We start from the raw sequence: 21539 nt of genomic DNA on the forward strand, positions 1-21539 counted from the left end.
CACAATCCAATGTGGGTGATAGCTGCTACAGTAACTGTAGTAGACTTGCAAGAGAGTAACCGTCATTGTCTTGTCAAATGGAGGCTCAGTATAAAAGATTAATATGGGCCAATGAGTGAACCACACAGTCAACCATTTGTTGCCACATTGCTCAACCCCAAGTGGAAGAAACTTAACAAAATAAATGATGTGAAGACTCCACAGCCCTTTTCCTTGAACCCTACTGGGCATCTGTTCTGTTCTACTTCCAGAATGTTCTGTTATCCAGGTCTGAATCCCTCCCACCTTTTAAGAACTACTTTTCTACTTGCCGTCTTGTAGTTCAAGTATGTTCCTATCTCCTAGACTATAATAAATGCTCCTCGAGGCGGAGACTCTCTTTTGTGGAATAAATAGTGCCTAGTATAGCGCCCTGCACATAATACATTTCTTACTAGAGAACATGCATTGTGTAGCATATCAATATTGCTTTCACACGGCATTTCTAATTCAACCCTCCCAGAGACTTGGTGAGATGGTTTGACAGAAGCTTAATGACTTGCTCAAAGCCTGAAAATTCTTATGGAGCAGAGGTAGAACTGAACCTAGGACTTCAAATGCCACATTCACATTCATTTCCCTTCCCTTTACCACCAAAGCAAGCACTGCTCTTACCTCTCAACCACAGCATCACTGATCAGCAAGCTTCATGGAAGGCTATGAGAGTCAGCCTGTTATCAGGCCCGTACCACACGCTCTCCTGTGGAGCAATATCCTCATGGAGTTAGATCTGGCTTTCTCAACCTCAATATTCCTGACATTTTCCATGGATAATTCTTTGTTGGAGGGGGCCGTCTTGTGTGCTATAGGATATTTAGCAGCATCTCTGACTTTTACCTATTAGATTCAAGTAGTGGCCTCATCTCTTAAATTGTGACGATAAAAAATGTCTCCAGACATTACCAAATGTCTAGGGGAGTTGGGCAGGTGGGGAGTTCAAACCAGCTAGGAACTACTGGGCTGTTGCAGAGGCCAGGTTTACCTAGCATGGGAGTGGGCATACAACCCAAACTGACAACTGGAGCATCCCACACTCTTCCCCCATCCCTGATTAGTCCATGAGTGTATGTTATCAAGGCAGGGCCAATCAGTAGGTGTTTTTGGTGAAGAGGGCATTGATAAGAACATTAAAAGAGTGAGAAAGCCTCACGCATGAGATCATGGCACTTTGTAGTTTGGTTTATACTGGTTTGACTTGAGATGTTGAACCTTGCAAACCAGAAAGGCCTGATTAATCTATCCACTGTATCACTGTAGTGCATGAAGTCCGACATGGGCTTCCCTTCCTAGCACAGAGTGAAAGCTCAAGTCCTTTTCCAGATCAGCATGGTCTTATATACACTGGCATTTCCTGCATTGTGCCAACATAGGTGCTGGTCACTCTGCCAGAGATACCCCCCCAATACTAGCACACCTCACTTCCTCCTTCTCTAAACTCAGTATGGCCCTCCCTGACATTCTCTTTGCAGGAGCACCCTCAGCCCACCCTCAGCAACATAGTAGTCACCATCTGACACACTATATATTTCCTTGTTGTCTATCTTCACCCATTAGACACATCAGATGAGGGCAGGGACTTTGTCTCTATTGTGCACATGGTGGGCATGCAAATAGGTGCTCAATAAAGATATTTTGATTAAATGAATAAATCAATCAATCCAATATGTGGTGCCCAGTCTGAGGGAGGCTGGTTATCTTCATTTCCATGAGTATAAGGCTTAGCAGTATAAGGCTTAGCAATTTGAAACATTTAAAGATGAGTCAAAACCATCCCTGCTCCAGGTAGTACCTGCTCCAGGCAAACACAAAAGGATCACAGTCCACTTTGAATCAGGAGAGCATCTGAGTGTTAAAAACAATACCAGGAGCTGGCAGTTCCCGCTCTGCCATCATTTCTGCACGTCCCCTCCCACTCTCCCACCACAATAGGCTCCTTACTGGTTCTTTGTCAGTGGGGCAAGAAATCCAAGTTCCCACCAAGCAATCATGTTACACCTAATCAGAATGCATAAGATGGCAAATCCTGATACAGCCGACTTTGACCAAAAAAGGGGAAATTTCAGTGTGGTGGGAGAGAGTCAGCCATGAGATTCCCCCTCACATGGCCAAGAAGCAGAGAGTTCATTTTGCATACAAGGCAGGGGAGAAGCATGGACAGACATTAGAGTCTGGAGCTAACTCACAACTGGGTGTCTCTCATTCAGTGCCTTTCATCTTGATTTGCAAGTCTCAAGTTTTCCATTTCTGAATCTGCATCTGGGCCCCTTCATCCAGACTGGGTTTTCCCTTGCTGCAGAGCAATCTAGTTATATTTGGTGACTTAAGCTAAGAACATTTCACATCATGAAATCTGGTTCATCAAATACTCAACAAATATTTACTAAGCTCCTACTACATCTCAGGCTCTGTTCTAGGCTTTGGGGACACACCAATGCACATGGGAGGTAAATGCTCTGATGTACCACCTAAGGATGGGGGTCTCTGCCACTTTGCACATAGGCATCATTTACTACCTATCTGGTCAGACCTTCCTATGGGTGAATTCACATTTTAATGGAACACACTGGAGACATGGCAAAGTGATTAAGAATGCACTTCAATCAACCCAACATGGTCTAAAAAAAGTAAGTAATAGGCATGACCTACACCCATAGGTTCCTACCTGATAAGGTTGTTGGGAAGATTAAATGAAGTGCTTCAAATAGGAAACTAAAAATGAAAAATTTGAGGCAATCACCATGATTAGATACTCTGAAGTTTATTTAAATCACCCTGCACCCCCATAAGGGCTCCTATACCAACTCTCCTTTCTCCCAGGGAAGTTCAAACCTGGTCACCACTGACTATGCCCACTCAGGTCAACCACATGCTACAGGGGCCAGCTGGAAGCATAGCTCCTCTACATCCCTTGGGTGAACTGTTGGAGAAAACTGAACGTAAAATTGGAAACTCTCAGCAGATGCAGTAACAGAGTGGTGGGCATGAGCCAGCAATATCCTAACATCAATTCTTTACCTCTAGGAAGTGATTTTCTCCATGGCAAAATTGGTTGTTCATGGTCGATAGCACTTTTGCCATGGTTTTCAACACACAAGCAGCATAAGCTTTTCCCTGTGCTTCATATAACCCTTCCCTACTAAACCAGGACCCAGGACGCATGATGGTGGGAAGAGGCATGGGAGTTAGGAACCTTTTGTGAAAGACTTGGTTATATATTTTGGCAAGTCATTTCCTTTCTCTGGATCTTGATTTCCTCAGGGGTAAAACCTCACTGGATTAGATCAGGGGTCAACAAACTTTCTCTTATTAAGGGTCAGACTAAATATTTTAGGCTTTGTGGGCCATACAGTCTCTGCCATGACTATTCAACTCTGCCCTTGCAGTGTGACAACTGAAGACAAGACAAAAGTAAATGGGCATGGATATGTTCCAATAAAAGTTTACAAAAACAGGATGCAGGCTGGATTCAGCCAGAGAGTCGTAATTTGCATACCATTGGATTAGACGATCTATGAGTACCTTCCAGTTCCAATTTTCCATAACTTGGTTGTATAAGATTCACCTCGCACCGGACCTTACAGAAAATCTTAAGGACTAGAAGCCCTAGGTTAAAATTAAAAGCTCTGGAAATAATAAGAGCTATCATTTATTAAGTGATTGCTGTGTACCAACTATTATGCTAATGACTTTAATGTGCTTTATGTCATTTCATTCTCAGGGCAATCTGTTGAGGTAGATACCATACTTAATCTATTTTATAGGTGAAGAAGCTGAGACTTCAGTAGTCTAAGTGATCCATTCTACATCATATAACTGGTAAGTAGCAGAGCTGAAACTGGAACTGATGCCTGACTCCTGAGTCCTTGTTCAAAAGTACTAAATTATGGGACCACCACACAGCTGTTCAGACACCCACCTCTGCCGGTCACCCTACCCACTTCCCCAGTTACTCTCTCATGAACCCTCAAGAAGTTCACATGAGAAACCCTATTCTTGCATGTCACATACATTAAAAGGTTGGCCTAAAAATAACACCCAAGTTCACTACTCTAGATGATGAATTGCTTTTTAAAGCATAATAACCGGTTCTTTGACCGGCTCAAGACCTTACGCTGGTAGAATACCTTCAACATGCCTTATTTGGAAGGCAACCATGAGACAAGTGCTGGATCTGCTGATGGAATCTGCAATCTCTCATCCAGGCAAACACAGCCCTATTTAAAGAATTCTTTAAACTAAGAAGAAGGGGGGAAAAAATTCAAGGACTTACTTCTTACCACAGTTTATCACAGTTAAACTAATCATAAACAAAGCTCTCAAGAAACAGTGACCTTGGAAAAAAATCAAAGGGTAGCGTGGAATGTGCATGAGATTCGCTGGCCAGTGTCATGAGAGGCGTTTCAAGGTGAGGTGCCTGCTGGAGCTCCATCAACGCCTTAGCACTGTTGCACTCTCCGAAACCTCAACAAAGTCTCCTTGCGAGATGGATGACTACTAATGCAGTCTCTTTGGGGCCTTCAGACGGATGGAGGTTTGTCATAATACAGGTATATGTTTCGGCACAGCCACAACTCCCTTCCTCTCGCTCAGTGGTAGACAGCTGTATTCTCCAGAGAGTTCTAATGTCCACAGCAAGCACAGTGAAAATGTTAATGAAACAATTTGATAAATATTTAATGGCTCTTTCCTTAGCTTGCGGATGCGATTAAGCCAGGGCTTCATTACTAAAACCTACTTTCACCTCCTATTTTATTTATGAGCTTGATTCCTTTACACTAACACACAGCCAGGTTTAGACAAATTGAAGTCAGGAATACAGTGGAAAGAGGAACCAACAGCTCAATACCAGACCATCAAAACTCAGCGCAACTCAGGCTTCTGGCAAGAGGTATTGCTCCCGTCTCCCAAGGCGACAGACAAGACTGAAACGGAGCTAGACAAGAAAACACCTAGAGGAGAAGCAGCCCCAGGAATACAGATCAGCTGTTTTCATGGTGACGGTGATATTCGGAAGGTGGGCAAAAAGACAGGAACACTCAATCTATTTCTCACTTCCTAACAGGCCAGGACTATTTATTATTAGAGTATATTATACATTTGACCAACAATAATTTCACTTCATGGATTTGTGTTCTTCCGCCCACACAGTCCTAGTCATTCTTTGAGCCCAGCTCAAATGTCACCACCTCTTGGAAGCCTTCTTGATCCCTCCTCTCAAGTCAAAACTAATCACTCCTTTTGTTGTAAACCTACGTGTTTTGTTGATAAGGTTATCATAGCTTTTCTCTCACAGATTGCCTTTAGTATTACAGTCAGAAATAGTACAGTTGAAAATGAAGACTTGAGTCCGACTATCTGGGTTTACCACTTACCAGTTGTATGGTCTTAGGCATGTTACTTAACCTCTCAACACCACATTTACTTATCTTTAAAAATGGAATGATGATGCCCCTACAGGGCTGTTGTGAGATCACCTGAGATAAACGTTTCAGTACCTAGCAAGCATTTAGATATTCTCCCTAACAGCTAGATACATACATGTCCATATGTATGTTGAAAGAACCTGAAAGCTCCTATCTACCTCCCGCATCTTCCCATTTAGGATTAAAAAAAAAAAAAAAAAAACCCGTGAGCCATGTTGGTCAAATTCCAAGCCATAGTAGTGAGTAGGGTCACTTTAAAAGATCACATACCCAGTAACTGCTTTCATTCAATGTCCCATGTCTTCCCTCCATGGACAAGTTTACGCTGTGTGTGCATGCCTGAGCTTGCTGGTCACTGAAATTACTTCTTGTTCCATGTGACTAGAGAAAAAGTTTGGTAGAATCTCAAGATTTGCATTTATGTTTAGGAGTGATTAGGAGGCCCTATGTAGACTTCAACCTCAGCCATGTGCCCTGATCCAGCTTTTACAGGACCCTCCACTAAAGGGGAATGTTGTCATCCTTCCTTATTGGTTCCTTGGGAGCATCTTTGGAGGGAGCAAGTGTTTATACAAATCAAGCCCATACCTCATTCCTAGCATGATGCATGTGGACCTCCTCACAGTGCTTGAGGGCAGATGCAGGGAGAGGGAGAGGAGAGTTTGGAGTTAAGCAGGCCTCAGTTCAAATCCCAGTCTGCTGCCATAAGGCCTCAGGGGAGATGGAAATCTCTCTAGCACTCATTCTTTACCTTGTTGAATATGACAGAGAACTCTAGTTACTTATCTCAGCATCTCCTCTTCCTCCTAGCAGGATTCCAGTTTTTATCTAAGCACACTCACAACTTGAGTAAACAACTGCATTTCTCAGCCTCTTTTGCAAAGATGTGTGGTCATATGTCAAAGTTCTAGCCAAGGAGATGGTAGTAGCATTGGGTGGGACAAGGGGAAGTCTCCTTAAAAGAAAGTATCTGTATACTGCTTCCCTGCTTTTTTTCTTCTTGCTGCCTAGAATGCAGACATGGTGGCAGCAGCTGAACTATGGAGCGACTCTGAGGAAGGGAGCCATATGCTGAGGTTGGCAGGGCAGGAAAAAAGCAAGCTGGGTCTCTGTGACATAGTGAAGCTGCTAGACTAGCCCTAGGCAGAAACCTTTAAACTTCTTTAAGGAGAGACAAATAAAGACTTGACTCATTTATGCCACTATGGAGGTTTTCACTGTTCTGTGCAGTCCAACTTGATCATTACTTACATATAAGGCTCAGCCAGAATGTAAATAAAACTATGACCTGCAAGCCAAGTCCAGCCCCACAGCCTGTTTCTATATGGCCCATGAGCTAAGAGTGATTTTTATAGATAAATATTTGCAATCAAATTGGTAATAGGAGACAGTAACTCTAAACCTCACTTCCTCAACAATGAATTCCATTCTTCTCATTAGGAAACCTGTATTTCAGAAAGGTTATACTCAATTATTATCATTATATTTTGAATCTTGTCAAAAAAAAATCTGTGGAAATTTGTTTTCTCATTATATAAGTACCTACATACTAGTCTTGATTTTGCCTCTTGACTTGTATAACCTAAAACATTTACTATTTGGCTCTACACAGAAAAAGTTTGTTGACCCATGATGTAGAAAAGTCCCCAACATGTTGCGATCATAAAGAAAATACTCAATAAATGACACCTGCTACTATAATTAAATCTCCAAAAGAGCCTGGCACAAAGTTACTCAACTATTTATTCATTTTTATGAGATATTATAATCCTATAGAAAAGTATGGCTTAACTCTTTGTTGACTTAAATAGATAAAAAATTTCCAGAGTCAACCTCACCCCTTCCAAGCATCTCCACCTTCTTTCCTACTTCTTGGTCATCAGGCAAGAAAAAATAAACATGACAGCATAACAAAGACACTTAGAATGCACTGTCTCCCATGTCTCCCTCCCTACCCCATCGGTCATGTATGCATTTTTAAAGCCACCTAACACAAAGGGACAAAATGTATATGATAAAGGGGTTTTTGGCACTGAGTCTAATTTCATTTACATTTTTCTGGAATGGTTTGGTAACTGAGCCTAATATCCATCAGGTATTTCCCCAATAATTCCAGAATTGACATGTGTAAGTTGCCAACCTGGTGCCAATTAATGGAACCCTGGGCAAAGCCACATACATGATTCTATCATTCAGTACATCATAGTAATGCTTCACCCATTCATTTGGGATCCAGGAAAAGTCTCTCACACATGTATCACGAGGAGCAGTTGAAGCATGAGTTTCAGCCTTCCCCCATAGAAGAAAAATTATTTGGCTGAGTTAAACCAGTGGTTCCCAACCTTTTTGGGCAATGGTGCCAAGCTTATGGCTCATGTTCACATCACTCTGTCAGTCTGTGCCAACTCCTCCCTCCACCCTTCTGTTCCCAATCCTCAGTTGGACATGCTCTAATCTGTAAGACAGTCTGGGCTGTTCCAAATACCGGGGTTGGGAGTATGAAAGGGGAGTGTAGGACCAGTTCAGTGGAGGCCTGTTGGAGAAGAAAAGGGGTATGTGTGGCCCATCATGTCTCTCCTTAAGGCAGCCAGGGAAGAAAAGGCTGACTTGGCACTGGCAGTGGAGGTGTGAGCAAATGAATGAGGTGGCCCTGAGTGGGATGCAGAAAGGTGGAGTTGTGTCTTTAGTTGGGTGTTTACTCCTTCAAAATTACCACATCCAGTCCCAGCCCACTGGAAGGCAAGCCAAGGGGAAAGTCTTATGGAAAGAGTGGTGGCTCAAAAGATTTCAACACATCAAGAGAATGTAGACATGGCCAATGGCTTGGGAGGGCAGTGGGTGGGCCAGAGGATGAAAATCATTCCTACTAATCAGCTATTATCCTTTGCCGTGGTTTGAATGCTTGTATCCTTCTCCCTCAAATTCTTAGGTTTAAATCCTAACCCCTAAAGTGATAGTATTAGAAGATGGGGCTTTTGGGAGGTGATTAGGTCATGAGGACAGAGCCCTAATGAATGGGATTAGTGCCCTTAAAAAAGAGACTCCAAAGTACTAGCTCTTCCCTTGCACTGTGTGAAGACACAGCAAGAAGGCACCATCCATGAACCAGAAAGCAAACCCTCATCAAACACCGAACCTGCAGGCACTTGATCTTGGACCTTCAAGCTCCAGAACGTAAAAAAAAAAAAAAAAAAAAAAAAATATATATATATATATATATGTAGTTTATAAGCTAGCTAGTTTATGGTATTTTGTCACAGCAGCCCAAATAGACTAAGATACCCTTGGTTAGAAGGAGCTCTCATGTTGCAAAGCATCTCAAGCAAGCAATTAGTGGGTGGGGGTGGGAAGACATCCTGGATGAAAGTATTGTGGATTTTGTCCCAGCATTGCATGCACTCCCAAAGGATATGTACTAGAATGTCCAGAACAGCATTTTTTGTAATAGTCTCTAACCAGACACTAAGGAAACTCCCAGCAACAATTGAATGAATACATTTTGATCTATTTAACAATGGAACCCTATGAAACAACTCAAATCAAGGATCTACAACCATACACAAGAAAATAATCGGATCTCACAAACAGAATGTCAAGTGAAAGAAGCCAGGTACATAAGAGTACATATTGTATAATTCCCTTTATGTAAGATATAAAAACTGGTAAAATCTATGATGTTAGAAATCAGAGGCCAGGTGCAGTGGCTCATGCCTGTAATCCCAGCACTTTGGGAGGACAAGGCAGGTGGATCATGAGGTCAGGAGATCGAGATCATACTGGCTAACACAGTGATCATACTGGCTAACCCGTCTCTACTTTAAAAAAAAAAAAAAAAATAGCCAGGCGTGGTGGCAGGCACCTGTAGTCCAAGCTACTTGGGAGGCTGAGGCAGGAGAATAGTGTGAACCCAGGAGGCGGAGCTTGCAGTGAGCCGAGATCACGCCACTGCACTCTAGCCTGGGCAACAGAGCGAGACTCTGTCTTGAAAAAAAAAAAAATAAAGAAAAAAGAAATCAAGAGAGTGGTTAGAATTAAGTAGGGGTGCAAAAAGGGCTTGTGGGACACTGGTACTAGTTTATTTCTTGATTCTGTGTGCTGGTAACATTGGTATATCTAGCTTATGAAATTTCATTGAGCTGAACACCTATAATGTGTTCACTCTCCTATATGGATATATTATACTTCTGTGAAAAGATCTAGAAGATATAATATGGTCTTTGGGAGATCTGAAACCCACAGTATGCTAATTTTGAAAGGACTTCTGACTATTCCTGGGCCAGAGTAAGCCTTAATCACTTAATTTGACAATAAGACTCAAAGAGAAGGAACATGATAACAGTGGCGGCAATACAGCAGTAGTAAAAATATACAACAATAAGCCAATATTTACTCGATATTCACTTGTGCTAAGCACACCACAAATTTTATCTCATTTAACTTTATAATACCCCTATGAAATATACAGGTATATCCCACGTAATAGCTGAGGACACTGAAGTTCTGAGGGGTGAAGAAATAGACCTGACTCCTGATTTAAACACCCTTTCTGCCTCTTCATGGGACCAAGGAGCGCGTGGCTAAGTGAGAACTTGATCCAAGTCTCCTAACGCTTGAGTCAATATGCCTCCGTGGTAGGCTGCAAAATGGCTTCCCAAAGATATGTCCATGTCCTAATCCGCAGAACCTGAAAATCGTAACATATTTGAGGAAGAAGCCCTTGCAGATATAATTAAATTGAGGATTTTGAAGTGAAGAGATTATGTGGATTATACAAGTGGGCCCTAGATGTCACCTCAAGTATCCTTAGAGAGGCAGAGGGAAATCTGACACACGCACAGAGGAGAAAGCAATGCGAAGATGGAGGCAGATACTGGAGTGATGCGGCTGTAACCACGGAATGCCAAGGATGGATTGTTGGCAGTCACAAGAAGCCAGGACAGACTCTCTCCCAGAGACAGCCAACACCCTGACTTTCAAACTTCTGGCTTCCAGAACAGTAAGAGAATAAATTTCTGTGGTTTTAAGCCATCAAGATTGTGGTAATTTGGTACAGTAGCCCTGAGAAATGAACACTCTCCCTAAACATAACACAGCAGCATCTAAATACAGTGTTCTACAAAATGGCAACAGGTGTCCTTGAAAAACACGCCAGAATCACCAGGTTTGGAAAACAATGTTAAGTGGGTTTCTTTATGATTGGACTTCTCAGACCCTATGTCATGCTTATTGTCCCTCATGAATCGTTGAGGAGGTACGGTACCATAGACTTTTCCAAACTTGACCAGCCTCAGAACTGTCTTGTGAGACTCCCCTGACACATTCTCAGGAAGTCTTGCAGTACACCACACTGAACACACTGATGGGACCCAAGAGGGAACAAAGGCCTGAAAAGTTAAGAGTTATCACTTTGCCAAGCTCATGATTATCCTTCTAAAGGCCCCCTACCACAGTGCAGTAGCTATAAGGGCAATAGTTGTACCAGATAATCTCCATGGTCCATTCCAAATCTAACATTCTCTAATTCTTTATGTACAACAACAGTTCTTGCCCATGGCAGACACTGCTAATCAATTGCAGCACCATTTCCCTAAGCCCTGAAGGGGCCCTTTTAATTTTTTTTAACCAGAGCTGCAGGCAAATAAAACCTCTGTACTATTATTCCTGTCTTAGTAACTCAATGAACAGTCCAAATAAATAAACCATGGCTTGTGGGTTTTCAGAAATGCCTGTATTATTCTCTTCTTGCCTGGGGAAGGACATCCTCTTCCCCACCAATATCTGTTGATGTTTTTCTCCACTTTTAGAATATGCAACCCTTTGCTCTGATTTTTAAATCAGTACTGGCCGGGCGCGGTGGCTCAAGCCTGTAATCCCAGCACTTTGGGAGGCTGAGATGGGCGGATCACGAGGTCAGGAGATCGAGACCATCCTGGCTAACATGGTGAAACCCCGTCTCTACTAAAAAATACAAAAAATTAGCCGGGCGAGGTGCGGGCGCCTGTAGTCCCAGCTACTCGGGAGGCTGAGGCAGGAGAATGGCGTGAACCTGGGAGGCGGAGCTTGCAGTGAGCTGAGATCTGGCCACTGCACTCCAGCCTGGGCGACAGAGCGAGACTCCGTCTCAAAAAAAAAATAAAATAAAATAAATAAATAAATAAATAAATCAGTACTCTACCAATAACATTCAGTAAGAGGTTGTGGCCTTTGGGGCCAGAGAGAAGAGCAAGTTTGGGGCACTAAACATACAGTTCAACCTTTGTTCCCTGGGAAAGATTCATTCTGACAGATTAAAAAATATATATGTTTACTGCTTTCTGAGTTCCAAAGCCATCTGTGGGAGTTGTAGTGGATCTTAAAAACTTTTGGATCCCAAATCAATTCCCAGGACAGCTGCGTCTGATCAGACTACCTAGTCAGGAGAGTTCAGAGGCTTGGGTTCTTCAGAAAAAAACATTAGCTGGGGTTGCAATTTTTAAAAGGTGATGAGACACTCATGCCTCACTTGTATTGAGTGCTGAAATAACGCCTCACTCCAAGGGGTTTACAAACCTCCACAAGGGGCAACTATCATTGATCTGGTTTACAATTAATAAAAAGGAAGGCACAGAAATGTGAAGTGTGTGGACTTAACAGTGTTGGGAAACACATTAATCTCTACATCCCCCAGGAAGTAAGAGAGAGATGAGGAAAGGAGGAGAGTAATAAAAATAATTAAAAATTTTTTAATTTCCTAACAATTTTCTTGCAGTGTTAGACACTGGCCTAGGTACCAGTTAATCAGTCAGTCAAAATTTATTTAGGGAGCCCTCCTAGAAGGAAGGTACTGTCACTGAAGATGGGATTTAAATGATGCAATCCTTGCCTTTAAGGGACAAGGAGGGACAGGGACAGGCTTGTCATATTGAAAATAAAATATTTTGGATCTTGAAAAGTGCTTTGGAGAAAAGTTGGTAAGATAATGCGGCCAAGAAAAATGTGGGCTGTGGAGTGTAGTCATGGAGCGAGGCTAGGCAGGAAGTCCTCTTGACAGAAGGACATTTAAGCTAAGATCTCAATAATGAGAAGCTGCCAGCCAGGCAAAGATCTAGGGGCAGAACATTCCAAGCAGAAAGAACAGCAAGCACAAAGGCCCAGAGGTAGGCAGAAACTAGGGCTGGCCTGTGGCTGAAGCATGGGTGCTAGTAGCCAGGTAGGAAGATGCCCTTGAGAGGTAGGCACGGGCTAGAACTTGCTAAGCTGGGAGAGTCTCACAGGTCATGGCAAAGTGGTTTTGTCCTTATTGCAATGAGAAGCTGTCTGAAGGTGTTAAACAGGGTCGTGTTATGATGTGATTTAAGCTTCAGAACCACTAGGTGTTTAGGAAGGTTGTCAAGTAATCAAGGTGAAAAATGATGGCAGCATGGACTAAAGTTGGACCTGAGGAGGTTTGAGATATATATCTTTTCTATCGTATTTTTTATAGAAGTGTAATTTACACACAGCAAAATCCATTGACCTTATATGTAGAGTCTCATCAATTTTGAAAAATGCCTATATCCATGTAACGCACACTCTATCAAGATAGCAAACATTTTCAGCACCCCAGGAAGTTACCTCAAGCTCTGTTCTAGTCAGTCCTCCCTCCCTCTCACCCTCACCTGCTACAATTTGGGGTATGTTTTTGAAGTAGAACTGAAAAGACTCATTCTCATTGGATCAGATATGGGAGGGTGAGAGAAAGAGAAAAAATCAAAGGTGCCAAACAGTTTTTAGCTCAAGCAACTGGTAGCTGGAGGTGCCATTTGTTGACACAGTTAAGGCTTGAGGAAAGGAAAAAAGCTGGCGCTATGTTTTGACACAGCAAGTCTGAGAAGCCGATTGGACATCTAATGAAGATGCTGAGAAGAGATGTGTATCTGAGTCTGGAGCTCAGGAGAGAGGTCCAGGCTGGAAATGTGACTTCACTAGTCAAGAGTACAGTGTAACCATGGGCTGGATGGTGTCAACAAGGGAGCAATAAAGATGAAAAAGACATGAGCAAGCAGGAAGAAGGCAGGAGCGGCTGACGTAAAAAATAAAAAATTAGAAGAGGAGAAAGAGCAGCAAAGGAAATTGGGAGGTAGGAGGAAGGTAAAGCAAGAAGGAGACAGAAAGTTACAGAATGAAGCAAGAGGAGGGAATGATCCACTGGGACAAACCCTGCTGATAGGCAGAGGGCGACCTTCACATCTCTTAACATATTTAACCCTCCCTAAAACTCTGTAGGGTAGATGTCCCAATTATTTCCATTTTACAGACAAGGAAACTGAGGTTCAGAGAGGTAAATGACTTGTCACATTGCTAATAAGTGGTGGAGCCACCATTTTAATGTTTAACAATTTTCCCCAAGTGTGTTCTGTGGCACATTAAGAGGTGAGGCTGCAAGGTGGTTCCAGGGTCACATTAGCACAGTACATGCAACATCAAGGCTAAACAGGTTTCTCTACTCCAGGCCTTCTCATAGCCTTTGAATTGCAATTGCTCAAGAAGGATGATATTTTACATATCAGCTCACACACATGGTTCCACACACACGGTACCTTTTTTTTGTTTTCTGTTTTAGAAGAGCAATTCACCAAACAGGTGTTCCCAAGATCACAGTAAGAGAACCACTGCTAGAAGGCAACATGAGCAAGTTTTCAAAATGTGTTTAAACAAAGTCCAAAGTGCCTTCTTGGACATTACATCACTTGTACCCGAAGGAGAAAGGGTCGACATGAACATACCATTTTACAGATAATGAAGCTGAAGCTCATGAGGTTAAGTGGTCTGTCCTGTATCCACAATCCTGCAGCAATTAAGCAAGAAAAATCATTCCTGGTCCATGTGCCCCAAAGAGTAAGAGAAATCAGGTCAGGCCAAGGGAGAATCAGGCAAGAAGCTTAAATGAGGCTTCGTTCAGTCTCTGCCTCTCCTCTTTACAATATTCCCTTTGAGTTCACTTTCCACAGGATTACACTCAGAGTGGGGGGATATACAGAGAACGGAGGAAGGGCTGCAGGTGAGCTCAGGCTATGAGCATTAGGAAATGGCTTCAACCTTCTTGGGCTGTGTAGGGTGAGGTCTTGTGAAAGGATCTTGTGGGAGGCATTATAGATTCAAGGAAAGAAAGTGGCACCTACATCCAGGTGGGAAAGGGCCCTTGATGGAAACAGACCGTCTTAAGAATTCCAAAAGCTGGGGGAATTAAAACCACTTCACAGTCAGTCAATCTTATCGTGGGTCATCTTGGTTCAGAACTTAAAGAACCCAAGACAAATCAGCTGGACACTCCTCAAGTTGTTGTCACGAGGGCCTCTGCCCCATCTGGTCTCCCTCAATTCCATCACGGTGAATTGTCTAAACGGGGACCTCATGGACTGCTGTCTACAGAATGCCAGCATCCTAGAGAAGCAGTCTTCGGCAGAGTGGCAGCACGGTGGTTACTGGGTACAAATTATAAAGAGAAGACCGCCCACCGCCCCTCACCTCCCAACAATCCACCAAGAGCAAATGCTTGAGAGCACGGACTGCATTTAAGAAGCATCCCAGGTAGATACTTGGAATTAGACAGTTGTAGGTCCAGGTACCCTGCATGACCACTTGGTAGCCTTGTGTCTCAGGGGAGTTACCGAACTTCTTTGAGCTTATCCTTCCTCATCTGTGAAATAGGCTAGCTGATGGCACCAACCCTCATAGGGCTGTTGTAAGGATTTTTCAATAATAAAGAACAAACAGCAAAGTGCTTCTCAAGATAAAGTCCAGGGTTCCACCTGGATATTTCTTAGGTCATACTACAGACCTATGAAATAGACTCCCTGAGGATATCCCTATGTACTGTAAAATCTGAGAAAGACTGGTAAAACATTAAGTCTGTGCTTGGCAAAAGCTCAGTAAGTTAACAGGCATCATTCTGTTTATTGCTGTTATCATTTATAATATGCCAAGATGAGACCTCTTCTCCAGCCTGGACAACTTTGTGTTCAAAATTAGAATTTATCTAACATCCAACTCAACAGATGTTTGCTTATCCCCAGAAGCCTGAACAAAGCCTCAATCATCAGAAAATATAAAATAAAGCCAGTGACTAATTACAGCAGCCTGGGTGAATGCAGAGTAACCTTTTGCAAATGTTCCCAAGAGATCAAGTAGTAGTTGTTTTAAAGAAAAAGTAGAATGAAGCAAACTTTGAAAGATGTGATAAAAGCTGTGTCACGTACACACTCCCTGTGGATTGGCATCTTGCCTGGGAAGGTGCTTTGTGAAGAGGGAGACCCTAGTGATAGGTACAAGGATTTCTCTACACAGGCTGGCTGTTAAAAGTCAAATGTGAAGCAATTCTCAAAGGCCTCTGGGCTAATCTTACAGGGAGATCATTCATGAGTTTTCCCAGACATTGAGTCCCACAGTACCTGCGTCTGTTCCCTCCACTACCCCTACATCTTCCATTCTTCTGGAAGTTGTCCAGATTACAATCTTTGCAAAAATGAGCCTTCCTTTACTGGTCACACAGAGGAGCAGGGTATGAAAAAACATCACCAACAAAACAAAGCAAAAAGAAAACAAACAAAACAACAACAACAACAAAAGGAATGGTAATCAAATACTAAGTATCCCAGAAAAGAATCCCTCACCATTCAGATTTTGAGAAAATAAAAAATATCAAAGAAATTTTTTTGGAACATCATATTTAAACTCTCAATACAATTTCCATAAAGTCTCATTATATTCAACCAGGATTACCATTCTGTGTTTTAGTAGCTAAAAAAAAATTATTCCCTCTGCTTCCTCTCATTGACATCAGAATATCACACCGAGTTTATATTCACCCAGCGCTCTCCTATTTTATGATAGTTAGAGGAAGTGCTTAATGTGACCGAGTACTTTTCAGGAAAGATTAAGAAAAATAGCTTCGGGAGCACAGCATCTCTGAGATTTGGTTTTCTAAATTATTTTTAAAAGCCCACAGATCCCTGCATACACAACTACACAAAGCAGTATGTGTGTCCCTCAGTTGCCCCTTACCATCTTTTCATTGCCCATTTTCTGTATTGTTGATTCATTTCAGGGCAAACCCACACAGAACCGCTTAGCCTGCTCTGCAAACAGCTCTACAAAGACCATAAATGTCACCACCAAATTGGTGAGTGCTAGTTCAAACCTTTGCATCTCTCTCATTCCTCGAGACATCTGTGTCCCTAAGGATAACAATTCTGGCTTAAAAGAAATCTTGGGAAACGGAGCCAAGAGTTTTTCCTGTTGAAGCTAAGTGGGAGGAGGCCAGTGGGGAAGTGGGCTCGATAAAACTGTCTCAAAAATAAGTTCCATCTTAAGCTTGCAGAGGGAATGAGAGAGTTATTTCAGTTTCTTAAATGGAAGTACAACCCCAAAAATAAAAAATAAAAGGCTTGCTGATGGAGAGGCTTGACAGCCTGTGTGAGATTGAGGGTATCACTGAGGAAAGATTGCCTTGTAACAGAGCTTTCTTGTATTACACCCAAAGCTGTGTACCATCTGAGGCTGATTCAGGAAAATACTCAAATCTCCTGGTAATTTCCTGCAGACAGGACGTTTAATCATCTCCAAGCCTCCACCGCAAAAAAAAAAAAAAAAAAGCTAAACAAATGATTCACACTCTTAAAACGAACCTGCCTTCAGAACAAGAACCGTTTTCTGGTCTTGAAAAGCAGCCACGATTTGTTATTCTAACAAAGTGTTCCTTTCCTCCAAACAGAAATAAAAGTTGCTCAAGGAGGGCTTGTCCTGATTTCTGTTCTGCATTTCTTGAAACTTCCATCCAGTCAACAGTTTCTCCTGGCAGGTTCTCAGAAATCCAGGGAGAGCTGGGTAATCAGTGACTAAGAACACAGGATCATTTTTATATGCCTCCCTAACCCCCACTTTTTGGCCCCATGGGAAGATGCTTTATTGTAGGATGAGCAGAATTAGCTGCACATATAAATTCTTCACTGCCCAGCTCATTTGACACCTTTATCTGAATTGCCCAACAGGCTGGGAAGATTTGGCAATTGATGATTTGAAAAGGAAAGGCCCAGATCTTCCCCAAATGGTATTTGTTCTGTCTGTACAGACAGGGCCATGTCCATGTCTCTAATTACTCAACTAGCTGCACAGATAAAAACATTTGTGTACAGAAAGCAGGGAACTCAAAGTATACAAATGATTCACACCACCTAAACAACTGCAAATAAAGGCCAGCCCAGCAAAATGAGGGCTTCTAGAAGCCAACATAATTTAATATAGGCGGAAATGGAATTTGGCAATCCACACATCAGACTCTGCTCCAATTTTGGAAGGCATGTCTTCCAGCTGCCTCATCTTAAAAAAAAAAAAAAAAAAGTAAACTCTGACCCTCTGCATTAGATTCTCAACCTCTTGCTTAGGTACACACAAGTGAACAGATGGGTGGGGTGGGGGGAGCTGAAACCGCATCTTTTAAATCTTACCCAGCACCTACCCACAATCTTTCCTGATTATTTTGGTTTTAAAATTTCCCAGGGCATGGCTGCCCAGGAACCCCAGATTTGTAATCCCAGCCTTCACCAAGTCCTGACTCTTGCAGCATCTAAGAGGGTGCATTTGGTAACTTGGAGAGTAAGAATTAACTCTCTCATCTCCAAACTATACACTCTCCCATGTAGAGCTAGAAAGGGCCAGGAGAGGGGCCTTCTCCACCTACCCCAATTTAGAAAGAACACATTAACAAATCCAGAGTTGCTTTATTACCGAAGTCCACCAAGAAGCAAAGAAATGAATTTTTAAAGTTCTGGGAAAATAAACAACTTTTCTCTTTTCGGGGATATAAGCTCAAAACATAAAGGTATGTGGGAAGAAGTAAGTCATGTTTTAAAGTAGATCTTCCTGGAGATGTTAAGAAATATTTTGAATAGAAAATAACTAGGTCATTAACACTAAATACCTTTGAAATATTTAGGGAAAAATGAATTCTAAGATAATAAAGGATATTTAAAAAGCAAGTCCAGGGATGTTTTCATGTTCCCCTTTAGGTAGTCCTAATACAATAACACCACCATCCCCTCGTGATATTATGATTACCATTGTTGGTTAATAAAGTGGCTGTGCGAAAGGTGGATGACACTCAGACCCTCAGTTCACCAGGTCCCCACCGCGGGGCTCCTGACTTTCCAGCGTCTGGGTGGCAAAGCGCATCTCTCCCAGAGCTTAGTTTCCAGCTTCAAGGCCCCTTTTTCAGGGGAGCTTCTGAAACCAAGAGCAAACATGCCCCTGCGCCCCCCTGCGTGCTCCCCAGCTATGGGGGGGCCACTTACCCGGCTTAGCGTTGCATTGCTCCGACGCTGCGGCGCCTCCGCCTGCCCGGGAAACTGGGGGGAGGCGGGGAAAGGGGGTTGGAGACCCAGGGGCAGGGGTAGTGGCTGCAGCTAAGGAACCCAGCGGGGCGTCGGCAGCCAACTGCCCGGAGCCGGAGGGGGCCCTGCAGGGGCTCCACACAAGGGGGATAACATTCCCGGGGCGGCAGCTGCTCTGTGCGCAGCTCCGGATCCAGGAAAATCGCTCAGGTCCTGGGGAGAGGAGCTTCAAGCTCTCTGGGCTGCCTCCCGGCTGCTTAAAGGGACGCCTCCCCACCTCCCACTCCGCTTATTGGTGAAAATCTCGAGCCACAGGCCAATCCTAGGCCTGTTCCCAAATTGAGATTTCAATCAAGGGAGCTACTACTTTAAAATTAGAAAGGGCTAATGGAGTGCTGAGCCACCTTTCCAAAGCAGAAGGACACAGGCTCTCTGGCCCTCAGACCAGAGGTCCTGAAAGCTGGCAGTGGCTGTAAGAGAAAGATTGGACTGTGCCGTGCACACAAGGAACAGGGTGCATGCTGGACTCCTAGGCTTCACCCCTCCTGTGGTCCTTCCGAACCCACTGCAGTCCTTCAAGGCTCATCCAGTTTATCATAGACACTGGAGGCCTTCGTGGCTCTCTGCTCTTGGTGCTCCTAAAGCCTTTGCTTATGTCTCTTTTCAGCCACTCATCACATTTTTACTTTTTTGCTTAATCTGTCACTCCCTTTACATTGTAAATTCTACCAAGGTAGGGATGTTTTTATCAAGACATATCACTCCCTACGGGAACGTGGTGAGCTCTCAGTAAATGTTTGTTGATTGACTGAATGAATGAATACACGAAAGAATGAACAATGGAAATATGTCCCATGTTGGTCAGTACAATTGTTAATTAAGAGAACAGTCAAAAGGCCAGGCATTAATTTCACACAAAACTGTGTTCATATATGGACTCTGCCTCTTACAGGTAGGTAACCTGTATTTTAGTTTAGATTTTAGATCACAAAATTTACTATCCATAGGGTTGTAGTAAAGATTACATGAGCTCATGTTTAGTCTAGAGGAGGTGCTCAGTCAGTAACCCCGGACAACTGACTAGTCAATAGCTGTTGTTATTACTGCAATTAAAATACATTTCCTGGAAATTTGAACTGAGTCTGACTGCTGATTTGACTTTGTAGTGAGCACAGTTATTAATGAAACAAATGTGAGTTAAGTGCCAACTCAACGCCAGGCCCCATGCCAGGTACTAGGATCATCAATGAAAGATAAAGTCATTGACCACAAGGAACCCACAGTGGTGGCGGGGGGAGAAGGGGAGAGAAGGAAGGAAACAGACGAAGTGAATTATGCTAAAGGATAAACAAGCAAAGACATACGTAAAGGAATGTTTATTGCAGGATAGTTTATAATATCAAAATAACTGAAAACATAATTATCCAATAATAGGGGACAAGGTTAGTAAATTATGATACATCCATATAATAGAATACTATATAGTCATGAGAAAGAAGCAGAACTAAGTGCATCAATAAGCAGTGAGCTCCATTGCTAAGCACAGTGCAGATAGTAAAACATATTTCTGCTTGCACAAACCATATTCATGTATTATGTGCACATACATATGCTGTATATGCAAAAAGTACTTCCAGAACTATGCGTAAGAAAATTGTAAAGGTTATTATTACGGACAAGGTGATTTGAGGTCTAGGCAGATCTAAGAGGATAAGGACACTAATGTTTCATCATATGTCCTTGTATATTATTTGAACCTTACCATGAGCTTGTACTAAGGTCCTGGTTCTGGAAAAATGACAAATGATGACCACCTGAAAACTGCAACCCTTCAAATACCTAGACATGCTAGATAAAATATAACACAAATTATTTTTAATGCCTAGCTGACTCACAATAAAGAAAGGAAGGCTGGGTACTATGGCTTACGCCTGTAATCCCAACACTTTGGGAAGCCACACCAGGAGGATCACTTGAGGCCATGAGTTCAATATCAGCCTTGGCAACATAGCAAGACACCATCTCTACACAAAATAAAAAATTAACTGGGTGCAGTGGTGTGCACCTGTAGTCCTAGCTACTTGGGAGACTGAGGTGGCTGGTTTAACCCAGGAATTCAGGACCGCATTGAGCCATGATAGCACCAATGTACTTCAACCTGGGTGATAGCATGAGACGTTATTTAAAAAACAAACACACTTGTTTATTTAAAACACGTTATTTAAAAAACAAACAAACTTGTTTATTTAAAACACGTTATTTAAAAAACAAACAAACTTGTTTATTTAAAAAACAAACAAAAAACAGGAAAATACCAAGAAATAAACAGGTAATTAAAAACAAGAGTAAGAAGCATGCAAAGTTATGCTGTGGCTATGAGAGAGAGGGAAGAGTGGTTAGTGGCAGACAAAAGGGTTGTCTTGGTTCCCTAGGGGCTAGGATTGTAATGCCCACATAGGAGACAGACTGGGTCTTGGGACAAAGAGAAGCAGGAAGCTGTTACAAGACCTTTGTAGAAAGCCAAGAATATTCACTGAGGGCTGCACCTTCAGTGAACAAACAGACTGGAAGAATTGACAACCAGTTAGGCAAAACTTGTCTGTCTCTCCTGTATTCTGGGTGAGAGGGAAATGTTTTAACTGAGAATGAGAAATCCTAGGCCTGTGTCTTTCCTGAGATTCTAGGAATAACAAAAGTCAAAATCAGGAAGCTTTGACTAAAAAAATTAATA

The 21539-nt window shown here is 42.6% G+C and overlaps 1 protein-coding gene across 3 annotated transcripts in view; it reads right to left on the reverse strand.

The window, feature by feature from the left end:
* Window positions 1-21539, reverse strand: part of PRICKLE2 (prickle planar cell polarity protein 2) — a 358609-nt gene that overhangs the window by 158419 nt on the left and 178651 nt on the right. The window contains exon 1 of one of the 3 annotated variants that reach the window (XM_033210350.1): window positions 18770-19042. The exons of the other annotated variants lie outside the window; for them this stretch is intronic. The gene's annotated coding sequence lies outside the window, so the exon portion shown is untranslated. Of the gene's footprint in view, window positions 1-18769; window positions 19043-21539 lie in introns of those variants that run through there. 3 annotated transcript variants of the gene reach the window in all.

The sequence above is a fragment of the Trachypithecus francoisi genome, unplaced genomic scaffold (assembly GCF_009764315.1).
Source record: "Trachypithecus francoisi isolate TF-2019V2 unplaced genomic scaffold, Tfra_2.0 Lachesis_group0, whole genome shotgun sequence".
Classification (NCBI taxonomy): Eukaryota; Metazoa; Chordata; class Mammalia; order Primates; family Cercopithecidae; genus Trachypithecus; species Trachypithecus francoisi.